This window comes from Chrysochloris asiatica, unplaced genomic scaffold, assembly GCF_000296735.1.
Source record: "Chrysochloris asiatica unplaced genomic scaffold, ChrAsi1.0 scaffold00248, whole genome shotgun sequence".
Taxonomy (NCBI): Eukaryota; Metazoa; Chordata; class Mammalia; order Afrosoricida; family Chrysochloridae; genus Chrysochloris; species Chrysochloris asiatica.
This window is the reverse complement of record NW_006408766.1, coordinates 1674382-1680320: the sequence shown is the minus strand read 5'-3', so window position 1 is coordinate 1680320 and position 5939 is coordinate 1674382.

The following is a 5939-nucleotide window of genomic DNA, read 5'->3' as shown; positions in this document are numbered from 1 at the left end:
ATCAATGTGTATTGATAATTACTTGTGATTGGAATACAAAAGTTGGAAACAAAAAGTAAGGATCAGTAGTTGGAAAATGTGGTCTTGGTGCTACAAACTATGCCGGAGACTGCATAAAAAGATTTGCAAGACCAATGATTTCTTTATTGCAAATAATATTTTTAAACAACACAAAAGACGACAATGCACAAGGAACTCGCAAGGTAGCATATATAGAAATCAAACTGATTACATCTTTTGGAAGAGCTGGTAAAAGAGCTCCATACCCACAATCAAAACAAGGGCAGGGGCTGACTGTGGACAAGTCATCAATTGCTCATATGCACGTTCAGGCTGAAGCTGGATAATATTAAAATAAGTCCATTAGACAAAATCTGACATTAAATACCCCATCTGAATTTAGAGATCATCTTAAGAACTGATTTCATGAATTAGACATTAATGATTGAAAGCCAGAAAAGCTTTGGGATAACACCAACAGTATCATGCAGGATGAAAACATAAAGTAATTAAGAGGGAAAATATAAAAACGGATGTCAGCAGAGACTCAGAAACCTCATATCTAGTGTTGAGATGCTAAAGCAAATGGAAGAAATGAGGAAGTCAAAGACCTGAGTAGAAAATTTCAAAGGGTAGCTTGAGAGTAAAATTTAATTATTATAAGGAAATGTGCAAATGCCTAGAATTAGAAAAACAGAAGAGAAGGATATGGTTAGCATTTATCAAGCTGAAAGAACTGACAAAAACTTCATGCCTAAACTTGCAATATTGAAATATTCCATGGACAAAGTTGAGACCTGGTGTGGCACTGTAGGATAAAGGTTTGTTTGAACCACAAGGTCAGCAGGTCAATTTCATGAGTCACTCTTCAGGAACCATATAGGGTCACTATGAGTCAAAACTGTCTTGATGGCACTTAGCAATAAGAACAATATGGACAAAATATCGAATGGCACAGAAAACATCAAAAGAAGATGGAAGGAATATATAGTCACTTACCAAATAGAAACAGAAGATATTTTTAACCTTTCTAAGAGCTACTGTATGCTCAAGAGCCGATGGTATTGGAGATAGAAATCCAATGTACAAAGAAGGCACTGGCAAAGAACAAGGTTCCTAGAACTGATGAAATAACAAAATTAAGCCTTTCAATAAATTGATGCAGCACTGGAGTCTTTCACTCATATTTGCCAAGAAATTTAGAAAGCAGCTACCTGGCCAACTGACTTGAAGCGATCCATATTTTTGCCCATTCCAAAGAAAAGTGAACCAATGGAATGTAGGAATTATTGGACAATATCATTAATATTACACATAAGCAAAATTTTTCTAAAGGTAGTTCAAAAATAGCTGCAAGAATCCATTGCCAAGGGACTTTCAAAGTTCAAGCCAGATTCTGATAATCATGTAGAATGGGGGATATCATTACTGATGTCAAATAGGTCTTAGTTGAAAGCAAAGAATACCAGACATATGTTTACCTGTGCTTAATTAATTATGCAAAGATTTTTGACTATGTTCATCATGATGGTGGTGGTAATTGTGTGTCATGGAGTCAGTTCCCGAAGCTGTAAATACTTATGGGATCAGAAAACCTCATCTTTCTCCCGCGGAACAACAAGTAGCTCTGAATTACTGACAGGGAGGTTAGCAGCCCCACTTGTAAGTACTATGCTACAGATAATAATGTGGAAAGTGAGTATTGCAGAACACTTAATTGTGCTCTTGAGGGATCTGTACATAAAATAATTGATACATTGAGTTATGGTGTTGGAGAAAAATATTTAAAGTACAATGGATTGCTAGAATAATAAACTAATCTGTTTTGAAAGGAGTACAACCGGAATGCTCCTTAGCTGTCAGGATGGTAAGAATGCATTTCTCATTCTTCAGACATATCAGTGGGGACCAATCCCTGTAGGAGGACACCATGCTAGGCAAAGTAGATGATTAGCAAAAAGGAGGAAGACTCCTAACGAGATGGTTTAGCACAATGTCAGCAGAAATTGGCTGAAGCTTAATGATGGAGAGGACAGCACAGGACTTCATTCTGTTCTGAATAAAGCTGCTATGAGTCAGAACTGACTTCATGGAACCTAATAACAACAACACAACAACAGCCATTATTTATCTCCAACCAAAGAAAAACATGGCATACAAGATATTTTAGAACTCTTCTGTCATTCAACATATTGAAAGTAACACAATGATAGCTGGTACATTTTTGTTAATATTATGAAGCTGAACTGAGATACAACTAATAGTAACGTGCGTAGAAGTATTTTTTTAACCTAAAATTCATCAGAATTATTTACCAAAAATATATTCTTTGGGATAAATATTGTTTACTATACAATAATTTAAGTTAGTGTTGTTTTTATTCAGAGAATATATTGAATTTGATGCTTATGTGATGGAACACACAATTAGAATACATAGCAAAAGCAACTATAATCAAAATACCAGCAGTTTTCTGTTTGTATATGAATGTGTGTATTTTGTGAATTGTCATGCTGGTTCTTAAATGCTTATAGTAATTCAAAAGGCAAATAATATATACTGCAGCATTGCAGTGGGACAAGAATATATATATATATAGTTTTGTTTTGGGTCAATTGAATATATAAATGATAAAACATATCTCTACACAGTAGCAATTCTGTTTTTGTGCATATATACTTAACAGGAAATAAAGCACATTTATACACATCTACTCACATAAACATAACGCACACACAGAACACTGTAAAATTATTCACAGCAACTTTATTCATAATAGTGACAGAAAATGAAACTATTCAAATGCCTGTTTAAAATGCGCCTGTTTAAAATATACCAAGTTATTTTTATAGAATGCATATGAAGCATTAATGAAAATAAACTACAAACTCAGAAAGCAATGTGCATGATTGTCGGAAGCATAACCTTTAGAGATGTTGTTGTTAAGTGCTGTTTAGTCGGTTCCAGCTCATAGTAATATTGTACAGGGTGTCCAATAATTCGCTGGTGGGTTTGAATGGCCAACCTTGCAGCTCAAACCAACCTTGAGGTTATCCTATATTGCCACACCAGTATAATCGACAGATGTAAAACACTGATCATGTTATTTCATTCTTATGAAAAACAACAACTTAAATAATCAGTTAGACTGTTAGAAGTTCAGATAGTGATTACCTTAGTACAGTGAGGAAGGGGATACAGATGAGTTACTTGGTACGCATTATTTCCTTTTCCTTATATTGAAGCTCATTTCCCAAATAAGTTCAATTTTTTTTTTTTTTTTTATCTGTCAAGCTGTACTTTGAGGATATATTCACTTTTCTGTGTATATATATTGTTTTTTTCTTGGTGGTGGTTGCCTTTGAGTCAGCTCCAATCACTATGACCTTATGCATAACAGAAAAATGTTGCCTGATTCTGTGCCATTTTATGATTAAAATGATTGTATAATTGAAAAAATATTGACCAATTATGATGTTATGTAACTTTCTCCTTACCTTCAGAAACCCAAGCTTGTTTACTTTTACTTTTAATCTTGTTGTAAAAAATAATAAAAACAAAGGAAAAACAGTAGTTTACTTATTTGTTTATTTTGTTATGGGGAGGGAGTTTCTCAAACAAAGTAAATCTTTTTATTTGGAAATATCTGAAGACACTGACTCTATTATAGGCAGATGGAAGCTAATCTATTGGTATCTTGCAGTTGGAAGTAAGGAATGTAACTTAATATTTTCCAATATAAAGAACACCTCCCCAAACAGAGTATCATTCAGTTCAAAATATCAATAACTCCAAGGTTCAGTCATCAAACTTAAATTATATACATTTTACTAAATGCATGGTTAGTAAAGCAATGAAACTTTCTTTAGTTCGATTCTATTGCTGATGGAAATTCCCAGACTGCCTCTTTTGAGACTCAGTGGATGTCACAGGCTCTTAACCATATGCTTCTTGCCAGAATCTTATTTATCCTAGGCTTTTAATTCCCTGAATATTAATTAACCTTCACAACTGCAAGTTAATCACAAACATGTATTAACACCATGGATTATTTTTCTCTTTTCTGTGACCTGACATTATCTCAGAAGTTTATCATTTCCTCAGGCTCAAATGGAAATCAGATTATGGAGCAAAAGAAGCACAGATTTGTCCAGAAGAAGATAAATGGGTATATTGGCCGTTTCTATCTGTCAGCAACCCTAAGGGTCAAATATTCTAAAACTTTCCTCACGTTTACTGTATACCATTGTGAAAAAGATGAAAAAATCATTGAGATGAGATTTTTCTTAAAATTATTCTCTCTGAAGTTCATAGCAAACTATGTTTGGTCTAGAAACCCAAGTTCCCTAAGGAAGTTACTGAGAATAGGAAAGAAATATCCATCTCTGTCACTTTAAATTCCATCTGTCTCACTTTTCTCTATGAAGTCTTTCCTTCTCATAAAGCTATCATCCTTGTTTTTCTTTTTTAAATGTCATTCATCATCATGGACCCTATGATTATACTCAAATTATGTTACTAAGTATATACATTATATTATTAATTGGGGTTGATATTAGTATTATCTGATATTAAAAGAGCTACGAATTTGGGGCTTTTAAAAATTAACCACCACCCTTTACATATTTGTAAATTCCTGGGAATGGTTTTATGAATACAATAGCAACTTAAATTCAAGCAAATTATAAATATATATTATTTTTTTTTCCCAAGTGCCCCTAAATCTAGAGTCCTCGTGTGGTGTTACATGATAAACTCTATGCAGATAATCCCAAAATCATCCAGTCACTCCTCAGAAACTATATACAGAGTCACTACAAGTTGAAACTGACTCATTAGCACTCAACAGCAATATCCAAAGCTCAAGTTTGTTGTTGTTATTGTTGTTGTGAAGTGTCATCGAGTCGGTTCCAACCCATAGCGAACCTGTATAGGGTTTCCAAGGAGCAGCTGGTTACTAATTATTAATTATTTCTTTTGAAAATCAGTAAAGTGCAGTTTGGTTTAAGGAATAAGTAGAAAATATGTTAGATAGTAAGAGCTCTCCTATGAACATTTCATTGGGAAACTTTAGCCTAATCTTTCCCGTACAGAACTCCAGTTATTTTCTAAGCACCCGAAAACATTGAAAGCAAACCTCATGTGAGTCCTTTGAGGATGCCAAATAAACCATTTTCACCACAGTGGTGAAAGTCAAAGAACACAGGGAAAGAATTGTTGTTGTTGTTAGGTGCCATCAAGTCAATACCGACTCATAGTAACCTTATGAAAACCAAAATAAAACACTATCTGATCCTGGGCCAACCTCACTATTGTTGCCACATTTGAGTCCATCGATGCTACCACTTGGCTAATCCATCTCTTTAGGGGTCTTCCTCTTTTTCTCTGACCCTCCAACTTACAAAACATGATATCCTTCTTCAGTGACTGGTCCCTCCTGACAATATATCCAAAGTATGAGAGATGAAGTTTGGCCATCTTGGTATCTAAGGAACACTCTGGCTGCACTTCTTCCAAAACAGATCTTTTGGTTCTTTTGACAGCCCATGGCACTTTCAGATCATCTGAAGAACAGATTTGATACAACCTCAGTGTAGGTCAGTCTTTATATGTCACTACAGATGGCACTATTTCATCCTTCTAACTGTTTCCCTTTTTCGGTATGGACAGCATCTCAATGTAAAGAAAACAAAAATCCTCACCACTGGACTAATAGACAACATTCTTATCAATGGAGGAAAGATTGAAGTTGTCAAGGACTTCATTCTTTTTCGATCAACTATTAACAGTAATGGAAGCAGCAGTCAAGAAATCAAATACCATATTGCATTAGGCAAATCTGTGGCACAAGACCTTTTTAAAGTGTTGAAGAGCAAAGATGTCAGCTTGAGGAACAAGGTGTGCCAGACCCAAGCCATGGTATTTTCAATAATCTCATA